The sequence below is a fragment of the Diadema antillarum genome, unplaced genomic scaffold, assembly GCF_040938485.1.
Source record: "Diadema antillarum isolate AM-2024a unplaced genomic scaffold, OU_Dant_1.0 seq00000076_RagTag, whole genome shotgun sequence".
Lineage (NCBI taxonomy): Eukaryota > Metazoa > Echinodermata > Echinoidea > Diadematoida > Diadematidae > Diadema > Diadema antillarum.
Genome location: NW_027271170.1, coordinates 738,127 through 757,525, shown reverse-complemented (window position 1 = coordinate 757,525; position 19,399 = coordinate 738,127).

Genomic DNA, 19,399 nt, shown 5'->3' with positions numbered 1-19,399 from the left:
GATGTATTGAATGAAGAATCTGTATTTTATGAACAGTGTAATTATACCATGATTCTGGTATTGGTGACCTGCCCAGCCCCCCCCCCCCCCCCTCCCCACACCCACCCACACACACACACACACACACACACATCCACACACTCAAGTGTTCATCTGTGCCGCATGCTTGTTCCCGATTCTTCGTGAATTAAAAGGGGTACATCAGGAGCTCAAGTCGGAGGGGGACGGGCGCGTTGAAATAAGGATGTTTTACTATTTTTCCCTGAAATACTTTTAATCAGGGGTATAGTTTTCTAATCTTTCCACAATAACTCTGAAATAGGGTTACCGAACAGGATTTTTTTCAAATACAAATGTTCGAGGTATTGGGCCTATGCAAATTAAGATGTGTGCAATTAAGATGCAACTCATGTAATTATATTACAGATGTAATGTATAAATGCATTATGAAACTGACGATAGTTGTTGAATACATTCACACTACTCTTTTGTACAATATATTAGAAAATTGATGTAATTGAAAAAAAAAATGTCATAAAGAGAATAAATCAAATCAAATCAGAAATAGGGGTATAGTGTGGCTTCTTGGTGTTTGATCGATCTCCCGAATGTGCTTATACATTAATTTGTACTGACAACATGTTTTGCTACAAAGCATACCGGGTCGGCCTTTTCTTCGCAGGACAATGTGTTTCCTGAAACAATAAGGGTGTAGATCGAGATGATATGATAAGAGAAAGGAAAAATGAAATTTTTATTAAAAACCAACAAATGAGATGTGTAGCATGAACAAGGGTGGGACTGATCCTTACATTTTTCCACTGTTTTAGATCTATGTTATGCTCATTTTTATTCACTTTCACACTGCTGACATGATTGACAAAATCATGTTCGATACATTCATGTAATACAAAAAAGAGCATCCCACTGTTAAACTAGCTAGCTCCTTATAGTTGTGTACGAAAAGATTAGTAAATTGAAGCATTCCATTTCTTTTTTGTTTTGGATGAAAACTGGAAGGTTCGTCAATACAAGTTGTACTAAAGGTAATTTTGACGAAGTTGATGTGTATGCAGCTTCATGTATGATTATTATCGGTGTTACGCAGACAAATTTATTTTCTGTATAAGTGCATTTAGAAATATTAGTACATGTTCTTCGGATCACAATGAACTAATTGTGATTGTGAATTAAATCATCCTTATTTTCTGATGAATTGATTTCATCTGTGATCATGAACAATCATGTGGTGTACTGTCTTCTCAAAAACTATTTCTGTAGAAATCCGAGAGGCAATGTTTACTAAAAAAAAAGATTTGTACAAACAAAATTATGTTACCTTACTCTAATAGAAAATAAAAATATAAGTGTAAACATGACTGTTTAATGATTATTTAGTCGGAGTTGAAGCTATTATGATAAATTTAGTTTGAATTAGCTTGTATTTGTATTATATATAGAAGCATTGGTGAAATGAGTTTCGTTCTTATATCGAGTAATTAATGTTTATTCAAATCAATTTTGTAAGGAAATTGCTTGTATATTGCGGGTTTTTTTTTTGAAAATTACACACTACATGCACTATGGATTGTATTTGAACTTTTTTCAAGTGTTAATCTGTGGATAATCTGTTGATGGCATCATGCATGGCATTATGTATGGTATGTGATGTTGATGGTATAGGCCTACTGATACATAATAATGCAAAACAAGTTCCTGGTAGTCCTTTGCTTACAAGATCAGGGTGTGCCATTCGTCAAAGGGGAATTATATCTAAACATTCTTATCAAAATTTAAATGGATTGATCTGAATCAGTATTACATGGGCGTCACGGGGGGGGGGGGGGACTGGGTGCGAACGCACGCCCCTTCAGACTAAAAAAAAAAAGAAAAAAAAAGGCCACTTCAGTCTTCGAGCGACCTCAACGCCGGACGCTTAATAATTATTCTTTTTTGCGTGTGTGTTATTTTTTTTTATTTTGCACGCACCCCGGGCTCTGGCAACACTGATGTTATACATACAATATGTGTATCTATTTTACAGTGTTTACTATAATCAACCGTACTGTATCCGTACGGTATTTCTCTCACTGTGCAACGGATTGTTGAATGTCATTTCTGAAGATGCAAAAGCTCCCATGCGTGGGAGGGGGATACCCCTCCAACACTCTCCACCGTTAGGTCTCCAACCATAACTTTGGGGATCCTGGATCGTTGATAAAAAGAAGTACGAGACAGAGGTAGGTGGAAATCATTCGCGGATCGCGTGCTATAATTATGAATATTATTATTAAAAGTGAACAAATCTAAGAGAGTCTTTGGTAATAAAGGATTTTTACACAAATACATAAAAATTCCAGCTTGATATTTGTACAGATCATTCAACTGTAATATCTTCAGGGATAAAAAAGAAAAGTGGTTGCGTATGGGCAAGAAGAGTGGCATGGGAAATGATTCGTAGTGCACGTTTTTGAAGCACTAAAAGTCTTTTAATATAACATTTGTGAGCATTGCCCCAAACAGTTCTCCATATTACAAATGAGGTGAAATTATACCATTATGAATTGATTTTAAAACAGACTTTGGGAGAAAACTAAGTTTATACATTACACCATTTTTTAATACTTTATTACAAACAAAATTAATATGATTCGACCAATCAAATTTATTATCTACATGAACTCCAAGGAATTTCAGTGAAGACGTCGGCATGATTTGAGAACCACACATGTTAACGAATATACAGTGTCATTGTTACATTTGCCCCCCCCCCCATTTGTGGATATGTATAAGACAAGTCAAAACAAAATAAAGACAGAAAAATTTGGGAAAACAGAAAAGAAATCGCAACACGGGGGGGTATAGGGTGTCAACGTTTCGCGATAGTGGCAAACAACAAACGTTAAACGCTTCCTCCCTGTTATTCTCTACTCTCTCCCTTCTCCAGCTATCATCTCTTTTAATCTCTCTCTATCTCTCCCTTGTTGACCCTCATTTTCATGGTTTTTTTTTCAAAGATGTGTCACTGATTACTGAAATGATGTGGAACATACATGCAACAGTAATTCTGTTCTTTATAAGCTTGGCAGTAACACCATTCTGTATATCTCACAGCTAGAAAGACCCGTATACAATGTATACACACGATGAAATATTGACATTTGATGGAGTGCTGTCGGTAAGGGACTGTTGAAGGTGTGGCAGTGTTCATGGTTAAGCCAGAGGCCAAATTGACTTTGATACTTGATCACATCTATGTTAACGTCACAAAATTTCTCTGTTGATAAGGTATATATACTTTTGTACAAAGTATTATGATTAATGAAAACGCAAGGTTTATGCATTGTTCGTGAATTTGAAACGGAACACACATTTTCTCTTGGTATACGTCAATATTCTAGAGTTTGCCTAAAGCTTGCCGCACAAGAGATTGGTTAGAGTAGTCTGAACGAATATCAGCTGAAGTAGATTCAAACACCAAACCGAAACAGAATTGAAATATTGGGTTTCATTGAAGGTCTCACTCCTGTCAATAAACTAAACTATCCTGAAGTAAATTCAGTGAGCGCAGACTAAAGCAGTCTCTTTTTTTTTATCGTGATGCCCTCTGACGCCATTTGTGCAGGACATTGAAAATACGATTTACAGGTACATGATACTTAACTCAGTTTGATATGGTCAAGAGCAGGCCCATCCTCAAGGCAAGCATCTGACATTCTGAGCCGATTTTCTCCGCCAGCTCATTGAAGCATCGGTCGTAGAGAACGTTCAGACAGAAAAGAAGAAATCAAACGAGAGAAAATATTTAACGGACACAGCTGACAAAGCAAGATCTCACAGTGTAAATTTTTCGCAAACAAGTTGTCCCCCAACTTTTATTAGGACCAATTTGTCCTTGGATATCACAGCCGTTTCAAAACAAAGATTTTTATCAAAATAAACTTTGAATCCTTCTTAGAATGTGTATGCTCTTTCATATTTCATATGAAGTTTCTGACTATCTCCAAAGAAAAAAGAATCTGCAGCACAATCCAACCCAGAATTATAACACCCCATTAAGATAACAATATACCGCGGAAAACATGTTATAACAGCATCTTTTGCAATTTTCACCCAATGGTCACTCAACCGTAAAATGTATCACACAAGTCATTGGTACAATGGGAGCACATAAAGTGTATATTTCCTGCTCTCACATGCTGGAAATTTGAAACTATTTGTTCCGGAATCATTGAATTAAAGTTACGAAATTGGGCTTTTGAACATCAAAAGTGGCCATTTGTGACGATGCACCTCCAAAACAAACAAAAAGTCGCCAGACATGAATTTTTAGTTAAGACCATATTCTGAAAGAGCAGACTTTAAGCTTTAAAATGATGTATAACTCAAATCAAATGGACTCTCCTAACCTATCTAAATATTGGAAAGAAAGCACAAACTCAGGAAAAGTGTGAACTGAGAAAAGAGGCTCTGAAGTACAGTGTCTATTCAAGCGCTTAATCTTAACCAAACCGTGCTGGCTGTGCGATGAATGGGACAAAAAACAGGAAGTAAACCACCAGAGTAACAACAATGAAGAAATTATCAGATTAAACTGAAATTGAGCATGCCTCATTAACACATTCTGTCCATGATTAATGCCAACTTTCAAAGTAGTAGCACTATCCTTTCAAAAGTTATTAGAGTTGAAAGTGAAGAGTGTGGACAAGGTTTTTCAGAAATGAAAAAGGGATTCTAAAGACACACCTAATCACACTATTCTACCAAAAATGTTCGAGATAAACTGCTAAAAAAACCACTTTCCTGCCCGTTTTATGATACCAAATTTTAGCATAATGTAAAAGAAGACCCGCTCTTTCAGAAAATATGAAAAAGTCAAGTTCGGCTAGGTTGACCCATTTCATTTATTTTCAGTCCTCACGCAAAATCAGGGTGTGCGACTTTATGTTCGTTTCGAGGTGCACGGTCATATTTTGTCGTAAGGACATGCTCACTGAAGCGTGATCCGATGATATTCACTGAATATCATATGAAAGGTAGCTGAGAAATAGAGCTACAAACCCCAAAATTTAGGATTCCTCAAAGGTTCCTGATTCATTTTTTAATTTTCTTATTTACATTCCTTGATATACAATCCATTTTTATATTAATTCGATTTATCAAGTTATATTACATTTATATCTGTCAAGGACATTTTTTTTTCAAGTCAGTGGGTAGACTGATCATGTCTATAATTGCAAATAATAAGATAATATATTTATTTAGTTTATAGTCATCGGATATCTATTCACATTATCTTTCATCAGGCGAAGGAACTAAATTGGAGAATATCTCTTTTTTCACAAAGTGAAGTAATTAATTTCTTGGAATTACTGTGGCGAGAGATCATTACGGCAAGCATACGCCAGAAATTCTGATTAATGATCGATTGAGACAAATTCAAACCATTTAATTGGCAAGAAACCCCCCCCCCCCACACACACACAAAATTAAATCATTTTGGCTTTTACAGTAACAGCCAGGTACCCCTGAGAGCATCTCCCGCTTTTATGAGGTGCCCATACATAAAGTTATACTGTACTTTGCAATCGCAACATGTATTACCAATGATTTTATATGAAGTCAAATAAATGAACTGAACACCTTTACACACGAAGACATGTTCGATACACCAACATACACACACAAACACATACACCACACACATGCATACGGATAGAAGAAGGGATAGAGAGATATCTGCTAAGCAATGGCTAACTTTTCTACCAAGAACTCTCTGGCACGAAAAGCTAAATCTAGAAAGAATTCTTTTCATGTATGCCTGTAAACCTAATTCAATAAAAGTAGTAAACCGGTAACATAATAATCAGAGAACGAGTGGAGTACATAGGAAAATGACTTTATTTTTTTTTATATAAAATTAAAAAAATATATATCATCAAAATAGAAGGCAGCATGCCTTTACTTTAATAATTTAAACATAAAAAGAAGAATATTCAGTCTAACAAGTTCAAGTTTAATGTTCTCTAATATCTGTATCTACTTTGTTCATCCATACCACACGTAACCCAGATTTCAGTGTAAAAGAAAACAAAATATCCCAAAGATTAATACTACTTTTAATCAAAGTTATGCAGATAGAATATAATCTTTCAACTCAGTCCCTCTGTTGTCAATAATTATCGTTAATGATGTACCGTTAGTTTTGATAGCATGTGTTACGTGACCGTGATGGTCACTTACAGTTAATAATTTGACGGTTCTTGTTAATATTATCATCACTCAATTGTTCCAGAGATACAACATATCTAAGGTCAAGAAAACGTGCCTAAGCGAAATCTTATCTAATACTCGGCAACAGTTTACCTAGAATGCAGAGAGCAAATGTTTACTCATTTCTGTCTGCCATGGACAATTTTCATTAAGTGTTTAGACTGTTCATATCTCTAATGAATATAATGATACATAATTAGCTTTTAATCATAAGATATGTCTTCACAATATCTATTATCAGGCAGATGGAACAGGAGTGTTTATTTTCACCAACTAACGCAGTTCATTTCGTGGAAATGCTATATAGAGAAAGAGATCGCCACTCAAAACATAACCAAAGAGATTGATTTCATTGATTCATTCATTGGTTGAGATCAACTGAACACATTTATTCGGCAAAATGAAATATAAAGGTTAATCATACTGGTGTTTACAAATTAACAAAGCCAGACAACCTTAAACTTTTCTCTTGCAACCTTTATTAGGTTGTCAATACAATAAAAAAATACTGTATTTCATATAATATAAGATATATGTATTAGAATTCATGTGAAGTCAAATGAATTAATTAGACACAATCGCTTGTACACATACATTCACATTTACGTACATGCTAACATACGTGTTATATAGGTACACCCACACACAAGATATTGGGATCATAAATAATAATCAGTATTTTTTTCTCGGTGAAATGTCTCTACCGTCTTGAAAGAATCCCAACAGTTAGTAAAAGTTTTTTTGGGGAAAAAGGGTGTTACGAAATCTAACTTGTTAGCTTCGTTGTGTGTCTGTTAAGTTGACAGTATACCACTCGAAGCCAGGAATTCTGTTCTCCGGACTGGCTGGAGGTTTGTATAGATTATACATTCAGGATACCTGATGCCTTATATTGTACAATGTAACATAATTATCACAGACGAAATTATTTTCACACACACATTTTAGAAGAGATTTGGAGAGCCGATTTGGTACACAAATATCATGTCTTTCTTTGTATTTATTTTTGTTTTATTTCTACTCCCGTTTTTTTTTTTTTTTTTTTTGCTTTGTTTCGATTTTACTGCTGACACTCTAACCATTGGCAATTTTATCCTCATATTTCACCTCAGACAGTTTCACCCTTGATAATTTTACCCTTGATAATATTCCCCTTGCATTTTTGCCTCTGACAGTTTACCACCGACATTATCCCCGTCACATGCCGGTGGGCCCCATTGTTTGATCCAGACTTGAGGGATGGCTCGGATATTGCAACGTTTTATCAACGTTTTTTAATTCAATTCAATTCAATTCATTTTTATTCGTCCAATAAAAAGCATTACAGGAAACTCATCGTGGGATTTTCACATATAAATGTCAAAGCATAACAAATACAATATATACATAAAAAAGAACAACACGGAATAGCACTTGACAAATAAATAAATAACCGGACATGTATGCAAAATTAAACTTAAAAGAACAATCGTATAAAACAGTAAAAACGTTGCATAAAAACGGACTCCATTGGCATGATATTAAAAACTTCAAAAACTTTCCCTGTTGTTACGTCCCAATATCAGCCCCCCGTCAGCCCGTAATAAACTGAAACCCAAACCAACTCGCACTGAAATAAAACACAGCAAACAAATCAACACATGCAGAAACGATATCAGTGATTATATCATCATATCATATAAATTTCTTTCTAAGTCCACCAATATTGCACAAAATCATTTCCCAGATTCTGAAATATAATAATGCTAACAAATATAATCATTATAGTTGTACGTCAACTTGCCAGGAAAAAAAAAAATATATATATATATATAAAGGGAGGATCAGCGGTAGAGAGAAGAAAGAAAAAAAAAGAATAAGAAAGGAAAGGAAGCATACATAAAAGTTAAATGAATAACATATATCAAATATCATTAGCTATGGCATCATAAATCCAAAACTGTAAAATTCCAAGATGAAGTGATAATCATAATGACTAGTCTGTGCCAATGACTAAATATAAGAAAAGGGAAAAAAAATTGCGTGACAGTGATATCTGATTTAGGTTGACTTGATACGATTCCTGGAAAGGTTATTTACATTTCAAGTGATCCAAAGATACTGTTTGACATTGTCAAAGTCAACGAGCGTGGCTGTGTGAAACATTTTATTTGCTTGGTACAGTTTCGCCTATATACACGTATAATACAAACGACAAGGAGCTTATCCTTTCCTATAAGAGAACTCTCTCGTGTTTGTATGTTGTCCGAGTCTGTGCTTTTTTTTTTAATTTATTCCCTGTCTTTTTCTTCTTTTTTTTATTTTTCTTATCTTTCAAACGTGCAAACAAATCATATCTGTTGGGTTTACTCAGCAAACTTTCAGGCTCAAACACATTGTTGTCATAAAGGACGCGCGTTTACCGAATGAACTTTCTTGCTTCCATTACTTCCATATATGGATGTAGGACTTGCCATACATTCATTCATTTATTTTATTCATCTCATTTCAGCACTGCACAAGCTTCAGCGTTGGCTGTTCTTCTGTATGTCAGTACAAGAATAAAAACGAAACAAAACAAAAATACCGTACAATCTTACAAAGTGATATAGATTAACATACAACGTCATAGAAAAAGAGAAAAAATACAAAATACAAAAAGAGGAAACGTCAATCCGTCCTACTTCCATCGGTTCAGATGTTACTTATTTTTTTGTAAAGCCCTTGAAACATTTTGTAATAGCGGCTACGTACATTTTCCATATCATATTTATAATTTCTGTCACTATTGTTATCATTATTATCATCATCATCATCACCTTCATCATTTTCTCACCATCGAAAACTTGTTGATAACACTGTAGGCCTATACATTCTTCCAGACTAGATTAAAGAATATAATTATTAAGTACGTTTGCTTATGTAATTCCCTGTAGATTATCCTGATCGAGGGAGAAATTGGCAGCTTTTTCAAAACGTGACCTACCCTTCGGGGTACGATCGTGAAGAGAGTTATCTGGACTCGTGTTTGAACTGGTGACTGCGTGAGAAGCAGCTGATGTGACGTGATGTTCATGTGACTAGTGCTATGTTGCTATAGGAGACGGTGGGAACTTCGTCGTGTATGGTTTGTCTGACCAATCTGTATTTATTCACTTTGTGGGCGACCACTGATGGAATTCAAGTAAGTGTTTTGGGTGGTGTGATTTTTTTTTCCTCAAAAGTGGTTTTAAGAGATGGCTATACGCATGTTGATGAATGATATATTTTCATAAGTCTTCTGGTAAGTGTTATCGAAGTTTTTCAACGGTTCCAGTCGAGCGTCACTTTGTTGCTTCTGTGTGAATGATTGGTACCTGCATCCATTTAATAGACTGAAGTAAGGGAGCTTCGGATTTGCGACATGGACGTTCAAGACGATTACGTTGACGGTTCTCCTCAGTATCTCAATGCGTTGTGTTGCAATGTATCTTTTTATTACGCGAGAACACAGTCTATTACAAAATGAAAATGTACAACATTCTGCCATTCAGATTCAATAATTCATGTGAGAATTGATAATCACCCTAAATATCTACATTCTCTTTAATCGTTCAAAACACTGTGGAGACTTATTTGAGTGCTTTGTGGAAAATCTCAAATAAAAAATAGAAGCTCTTTGGATCAAAGCTCTGTAGTTCAGGTCATGCAATATATCACTGTCAAATAAGTCAACACCTTCCGACCAAAAATGGAGCTTTATCACTATAGTTTAAAGTGTTGCGTGTCATGATTGATAGAAGTTCTTGGAAGATCCTTATGTCAAGTCTTCAAAAGATACAGGGCCAAGGTCAACATGTTTGGCTGTTATGCAGTTTCTATTTTTCACCAATAATGCAGATTACAAAAGTCCAATCTCTTCATTCCGTCAAGTGCATTTTTGAATTGAATGTGCAAACTAATCATATCTGTTGTGTTCACTCAGCAAACTTTCAGGTTCAAACACATTGTTGTCATAAAGACATGAAGGACGCGCGTTTACCGAATAACCTTTCTTGCTTCCATTACAGTCATATCGATGTAGGATTTACCATTCATTCATTCATTCATTCATTTGTTTTATTCATCTCATTTCAGCACGACACAAACCTCAGGGATGGCTGTTCTTCTGCATGTCAGTGCGCAAATGAGAACAAAACAAAGATACAATATACTATCTTGCAAAGTGAGAAAGATTAATATACAACGTCATAGAAAAATTAAATACAAAAAGAGAAAACGTCTTTACTTTTTAGATAATCCGCCCTGCTTCCTTCGGTTCAGGACTTACTTATTGTCTGTAAAGCCCTTAGTGTTTTCACTATTATCATCAGCATCACCTTCTTCATCCATTTCTCACCATCGAAAATGGGTTGATAACACGAGGCCTATTCATTCTTCCAGACTAGGTTAAAAAAATATATATATTTAGTACGTTTGATTATGACACTCCCTGTAGATTATCCTGATCGAGTGAGAAATTGGCAGCTTTTGCAAAACGTGACCTACCCTTCGGGGTACGATCGTGAAGAGAGTTATCTGGACTCGTGTTTGAGCTGGTGACTGCGTGAGAAGCAGCTGATGTGACGTGATGTTAATGTGACTCGGGCTATGTTGGTCTCAATCAAATCAGTACAAAAAGTTCTTCGACGAAAAATAGCACTTTATCACGATAAGGTGCGTGACAGCGATATCTGTTACAGGCTCGTAATTGAGTTTGATAAAAAAGCTTAGAAGATTTTCATGATTTCAAATTTTCCAATGATACAATAAAGCCGAGGACAACAAGTGTGATAATAATGAAACTTGTACAAGGTATTCTTTTACCAATCGAATGGCAAAAGTCCAACCTCTTCATTCTGTCACGTGCAATTTGAAATTGAATGGGCAAACTTGTCATTTCTGTTAAATATTACCTGAAAGGCTAAAATGAGTTGAATGGGGACCACGCTTAGGAAAGGGCATAGGGGCGGGGCTTCAATATCAAAAGGAAGACGATTCGTCCGCGTTCATGCTGACGTAGATGCAGTAACATGTGGCCCAATATTGCTCTGCGGACGGACTTTACATTAGCCTAAGATCGGGTGTAGATTTGAGATAACAGCGGTCAGACCGCTGTCGGTATATAATATCTCAATTTTGTACACTTACCGCAGATTCTCCGTCAGCTACTTACCGGAAGATCCATGCCTGAGACCAGTCACCACTTCAGGTCAAAAACAGAAGGTAAGATGTTGTAGAATTTTCTCACAAGAAGGCCAGAGTTGGGAACAAGTTTTTATATCTAAAAGCTGGTACAATACTTTGAAATCAATGTTATTTGTCTAATTATACTTTAATATTCATAGTGGCCTAATTGGTAAACAAATTATCAAAAGAACGATTCACCCTTTCTCTGTCAGTCCGTTTCTTTCATTTATCTGTCAGAAACTTATTCATTGTATCATGAGAAATTCATCTCCACTTCACACCACTTACAAAATAAAATACAAGCATGCAAGTCTACATCTTTTGCTGACTGTTTTTACACTTTAAAAACTGTAGCAATAGTTTTCGATCTTTTTTGGTCAGAAGTATCTCACATTACTATCAATCTCTTAAATCCCGATTCGTGTCAAGGTTGAAAACAACTCTTTTTTCATTCATTTTTCTTACTGTTTTCTTGACGTCTCCGAGAACATACGAACATACGGAGTGAAGTGCATGATAAATAAAAATGTACATATTGAGCATGTCATAATGCTGACATTGATCAGTGACGGTTTATCAACCGTTGACCTTGGAACAAATAAACTATTGATAGGGCCTAGACCAATATAAGAGTGTCAATATAAGGGCCTACTTAAACCTGCCTGGAAACAAGTAGGACTAGAGTATCATTGATTATTACTTCAACCAATAATTTTTTTCTCATTTAGCAATTGTTGTCGAACTACCGTGTCAGCAAGCTCTTCATAAACCACTTCGGTAAGTAAGCACACTTTCTTCAAGAGCCATTTTGTGTATCATCTCTTGAGCTATAATTATACGTGTTCTGTACTTCTCTTTACAATCAATACGAGTATCATGCACTGCAAAAAGAACGGTGCTAGATTTAGCCAGGGAGGGGGTCCCTGATTTAACGCCATGGGTATTAGACTAACACCAATCAGGTGTCAATAGAGGACCATACCGATGGTATGAGAAGTGTTCACCTCGCACTTCGTGGTGTTAGTTTGACACTGCAGCTGGTGACATTTTGACATTGCGCTGATATTATGACACTACATGGTGTTGATTTGATACTGCTGGTGTTAAATTCCGTGGTTCAGCACCTGCCCAGTGTCATTAGGAGACCACACCAATTGTTACTGTGGTATAAATGCATTTACTTTTTTTTTTTTCAAAAATCAAGTCGGGTCCTACTTTATCGGAAATGTATCGTTAATCTTGCTGAATTTCAAATCAACAAGAAGAACAGTAAATGATTACCTATCTAGAAAAACAACATGAATTTACACCCGAAGATTACAATTTAACACCACAAGTGGGAACCGGAAAATTTGCACTAGCTCGGTGTTTCATACTTAACACCAGACTTTTTGCAGTGCGGTAGCCTCAAGTTATAATGCTGTGGGTCTTTTGCCTGTGTGTATGACTATACAGCGATGAAAGTGTTACAAGAATTTTTTAAAAAGGAGATAAATGAATAAATAAGAAACGACTAAGAAAATAAATATTAAAATTAGGGGGTACAATTTAAATAAATGATTTAATTGTACTTCATCTATCAAGATGAAGGTACAATCCAGAAGAAGATGATGGTTATGTGCTTTCGTCTATAATAGCGTATAACTAAAAGATGTCATTTACTTTTTGTTGACTTCTAAAGAATTATTTCTCGTCTGGGTGCCAGAGGCTGAACTTTCTTTTACTGTCCGCCAAATTTTTTTGATGGGCTTTGCCCTATTTCGACTGTACTGAATCCAAATCTGGCTAATGCAACATTTTACGGTCTTAAGGTGTTTTTTTTTAATTGTATATTCAAACTGGTCATTTTGGCGGTCATTTTGGATATCTCACAACCTTTAAGGATGCTAGAGTTGCCTCGTCCAAATTAGGATTCAGAACCCTTGAAAACAAAAAGGGATACCTCATTCTTTCTTTCCAAAATTAACAATATATTGGGTAATATAATATTATAGAAATATCAGATGTTGGTGGCCAGATTTAACACTTTAACACCAGAAATAAGCAATGTAATATATTTCCCTTCTATCTTCTGAAAATCAGTCAGTCCAAATCAATAAAAAACAACGGGGCTAAATTGTGGAATTTGTTAATCACGATAATGAAAACCGTTTATACATTAAATCTTTTTATGACCCAATATAAGCAGCTTATTTATTAGTTGTATTAACTAAGTTCATAATATATCAATGAATAATATGAAAATTTTACAAATCTTATAGAGACCGTTGACAATTATCAAACATGTTTGTTTTTATTCTTTATTAAAATTGTGATGTTCAAGTTGATTTTGTGTTTATCATGTTTCGTGGTTCTATTAAATGTATTGATAATCTTATAGCGCCCTCTGAATTTAGTTCTTTTTTTAAGTACATTTTGACAAATAATTTTTATTCAAAGCTGTGATTTTTTAAATATGTTGCATAGAAAATCTCCATTTTCAAGCCCCAGGCTGTTGTGTTATTTCCTCCTCTAACTCATACATCTCACTAAATATTTTGAAAGTGATTTTATGAAATTAATAAATTGAATTATATCAAATTTTGAATACCTCATAACGATAATTTTCGAGGGTTTTTACCATTTATTAGGAAATATATAGGAATTTTGAACAGATTTTGGCTGCAAAACCCTCAAGGACTTGAATTGTCCAGATTCGGATACTGCCCTCGACATAAAGCAAAACAATCAATGTATTTTCAATTCATTCATATTTGCTCTTATCATGGTTATAGCACACCTTTTTCATACAGGCCCCCCTTTTTAGCCTATAAATACCCATTGTCTGTTTTACTTATTTCCGATCGGTTTGACTACCTTTTGAAATCTGTTATGCCCACTGTATAGCCCATTTAAGCAATTATATCATTAGGCCTCTACTTTATACAATTTTGGTCAGCTTTTCTTTACAGTTAAAATGACATTTGTTACCTTTATCTTGTGTCGCCAATATTAAATAAAAATACAGAAGAAACAATTTGTAATAAATGTACAAGGAGAGAGAACTGATTGCGCTCATGCATAATGCATCAATGAACTCTAGAAATCTTGCGTCATCGTTTATACAGGTCTTAACAACAAAAAGAGAATGGATATTTTTGATGTAAGTATCCAATAACGTACGTAATTTATGCTTACTAAATTCATTCATGCACAGATGGTAGTGCGATATCAAATCTTAGTGGCCCCGGACCTCCACCAATGCCGATTCATATCTTGCCTATACCCAGAAACATAAAGACTATAAGAATTTAAGAGGAATTCTCGGGTGCTTTATTCCAGATCAGTTTTCAAATTGAAAAAAAAAAAACATCACCCATTGCACACGAAGAGGAAGGACTGAACCGTTTGAATGCTAGTATTACCACTTATGGAAGTGTTTGCCCTAATTCTTATGTGTGTGTGTGCGTGTATGTGTGTGTGTGTGTGTGTATGTGTGTGTGTGTGTGTATGTATGTGTATATTCATCCTGTTTAGCCATTCAAGCAGTCAAATGTTTATAGGAAAGGGGGATTTTTTTATGGGATTTTCTTTTTCTGAGATTTAGGTATCTCAATCTGACAGATTTTGGAATATTGCTAAAAGAGCAAGGATGGGTCAATATTCTACTACAAAGTGCAATCTTTAACGAGGGTTGTAAAATGTAAATAATGTAGATAAAACCCCTCGCTTCACACACTGTTTCAAAACGAATGCCCGTTGTTCCAAAGCTGACTTCCAGGCATCCTTAATCATCTTTATCAATCAGAAACACTTTTCCCAGACAAAGAATTGTATACTTTTTACTTTGGCGTGTAGAGATTGCCTTACATTACTCAGGGGGCCCTTAAAAAGGCTATTATTTGAGAGTATGAATATACAAATACGTATTATATGCAAGGAAGGACATACACTCTCAGAAACATTCATTTTCCGTCACAGAACTGAAAGGTCACATGAACTCGACGATTGATTCCATGACAATACTTTAAGAGATGGTACAGTTCCGGTACAGCTGGATGAGGCTTCGGTTTTCCTGCGTTTTGCGAGACTATGAAATACCTCTTATGAAATGTATAAAGAGCATACAATTTGAGAGTAATTCAAAGTTTATTTTATGAAAATTGGTTTTGAAAAGGCAGAGATATCCAAAATAAAGTGATACTAGGATTGTTTTGTGTTACTTTTTCTTTTGGATATCTCAGCCATTTTAATTAAAAGCCGATTTTCATCGAATAAACTCTGAATTCCTCTTAGAATTGTATGCTCTTTGTTATTTCTTAAAATCATTACCAAGTATCTCTCAAAAATTAAAAGCTGAATCCTCATCTCAACCAATACTATACCACCCCTTTAATAACACAGCGTTTCTTTCCCTTTTTCAACAGTTAATACTGGTAAAAGTCGCATCGGTAGTAGTGGAGAAAGTTGGAGAAGTGGCGGTCGATATCATCGTAAGAAATTTTCTCAATTTTTAAACAACAGAGTATGATGCATGGAATTGAATGATTTCGATTAAATTATTTGACTAACAAACTTGTTAATAACAATGAAGTAGCAGATCCAAGGGAGCTCTGCCCCCCCCCCCCCCTCTATCTTTTAATACCAAAAGTGTGCATGGAATCGTAAGATGACAAACATAAATAACAAGGATATAAAAAAAAAACCACCTCCTTATTGTGAGAGGGGGACAACCCCTCCCCCTTTTGGAATTCCTGAATTCTCCCAATCATATGAGAATTGACTTCATAGTATTTCCTTTTCTTTATTCATTTTCTATTATCAGGACGCAATAGTCGACGACGACTAATTCATATACGATGCATACTCAACACGTTCGCATGCCTGATCTCCAGCACACACCAGTTCAACAGTTCTGCACTGGAGCATCGAGAGTGTTGCTGCCTGATGATGCTTCTGGCACAGCCAACAGCCCAGCACCAGTGCCGGATCCAGAGGGGGTCCAAGTGGCGCGAGACCCCTTTATTGTATTTTTTTCGGGGGAGGGGTGCATGCGCCCCCCCCCCCCCTTTATTTTGCAAAGGCGCTTCCCCTTTACGGAATTCCTTGATCCGCCCCTGCAGCACTGTCTTCACTCCTAAATAAAACCGAAATTCGTGTTGTTCTGTCCTTCTGGTAATAAAATGACGAACTGGTGAACACAAAGCGATGATCGAGTATTTTTCTTTATTGGCTGTCAGTAATTTGAATACAAGTATGTGTTTAACATGTGGTGTTTCGTGTGCTGTTTGTTGGGAAGCATAGACGGATTGTTGGTCAACAGAAATACTTGCATATTTTAATTGTAAACAGGTGTTTGCGCGTTTTAACTGATACATGTTATTATGTACTAGGGTATCTTACACATATGGTTTTCCAGAGCTTGCAAAGTGTGTACACGTACACACACGTTCACACACACACACACACACACACACACGCACACATATTCACACATGTATATATATATATATATATATATATATATATATATAAATTTTATGTATAAATATGAAACTCTACATATCATTATACAAACACACGCACACACACATATGTGCAATTTAATATGTATATGTTGATATGTATACCGGGTGTCCCAAAAAAAGCGGAACGGTGGATTTTCAGTATCTTGCGGTCTAAAAGTTATATATCTTTTGACATCATTAGAAAGAGCATCTTCCGCAGAAGACTATGATACCAATATCATCAAATTTGGTTCAGTACTTTTTATTCTACGCCAATTTCTGAAAATGCAGTCATTGCCAAATTTCGCCGGATTTTTGCGACTTATGAGATAATAATTAAAGTGCACTACGCGATCCATACGGTGAATATTGTGTAAGCTCGGTGATCCGTGTCAACAAAAGATACAGCTTTCACATTGGGAAACCCGTGTGTGTGTGTCTCTGTGTGTGTGTGCGCGCGCGCTCCCAATATGAAAGCGTTATCTTTTGTTGACATGGATCAACGAGCTTACACAATTCACCGTATGGAACGCGTGTCGCACCCAAATTATTATCTCATAAGTCGCAAAAAATTGAAAATGACTGCATTTACAAAAATTGGCGTAGAATAAAAAGTGCTGAACCAAATTTAATGATTTTGGTATCATGGTCTTCTGCGGAAGATGCTCTTTCTAATAATGTCAAAAAATGTATCAATTTTAGAACGCAAGGTACTGAAAATCCACCGTTCCGCTTTTTGGGGGACACCCGGTATACAATGTATATATATTCATACATATATTCAATTACATTTAATATATTTTCACATTAAGAATACATCGGACCAAATCTATTGAAGTGAGCATGTCATCTCCTTACACCTTGCATCCAGTTTTTCATTTTTCATCTTTTTCATTTTTCATTTTTTCAACCCAAATTTTAACCCTTGAACTCGTAAGATTTTACTCCTTATCTTTATCAGACTAATTTATTTTTTGACTGAATTTTCCCTTTAATAAAACCTTCTATCACGGCGCCAGTAGTGTACGTATAGCTCGTGGTAAACGCGTTTATCACAGCTTCCTCCCAACTTTTACTCTACACAATCTCCAGCTAGCCAGCTATCCCACTCTCACACCCCCCCCCCCTCTCTCTCTCTCTCTCTCTCTCTCTTTCTTTCTCACACATGACCTTCACTCTTACGCTTTTCAAGTATGAAACTAATTACTGAAATAATGCGAAACATAACAGAATTACTTTCATATGTTTCTATATTCGCTTGACATCATTCTGGGGACCGTTTCATGAAACTTTTTGTCAGTGATTTACACTGACAAATGTTAAAAGTTACTGCAATCCTTGCGTCTGATTGGCTGATAGCAAATTTGTCGGCGAAAACCGCCGACGAACTCGTTGATGAAACGCCCCCCTGGTGTATCTCAAAGCTATATAGTGAGACTCGTGCATATATTCACACTATGGAATGTTGGCATTTGATGGAGTGCTGTAAGTCACACTCGTGAAACTGTGGCAGTGTTCGGGATACTGTTCGGCCCTAACCGATGTTACCAGCCGTGATTCCAGCCGGCCTGGTTCAGCCAGACGCCAAATCGACTTTGATACTCGAGCCTGTTTACATACGTTATAAAATTTCTCTGGTAATAAGACATACTTTTGTACGAAGTATGTTGATTATAGTACGAAGTAAGCCTATCTGCTCTGTCGTAGATGTGTATTGAAACTTAACACAAACTTTCTCTACGTCGGTGACAACCTTATAGAGCTTGCCTGAAGCTTGCCGCACAATAGACTGACCATATCGGAATGAATATCGGCTAAAGTAAATTCAAACAACAGAAAGAAAATTGAAATATTGGGGTCCATAAAAAAGCTCACACTTGTGAATAAAATGGACTTGCCCTCGAACCATTACCTCATATTCGTATAAAAGGTACTAATGTGTGTTAACAAGCAAGAGTCTGACGGTGTTGATTTCCAACGACTGTAACGATCTCGAGCATATTTGTTTGTTTCTTTCTTTCTTTCTTTATTTTGGGGCCCCATTTTTTTATTCAATGAAGTGACTGTATTGCCATACAATAAAAATTAGAACAAAATATGAACAATTTTTCTAAACACAATAGGACAAAATCTTACTTAACGAGTAGATGTGATGTCAAACCGATATATTATGATGATGTTTTATTTACCCAGAGTAGCCTCTTCAGTGTTGCCACTGCTCTACCAGAGGGCCCTGCCATTATTACTACCCTAGCATTTCCAGGTACCCATTTATAACCTGGGTCGAGAGGGGCATGGTGGGTATTAAAAAACATCTTGTCCAAGGACGTACGCACTGGGCGGGAAGCGGGAACCGAACTCGGGTCATCCCACTGGGAATCTTATCCACTATGCCACAGCGCCCCCAATGAATATATTGCTCTTTAAGCAACACATGCAGTCAAGGTGCACTG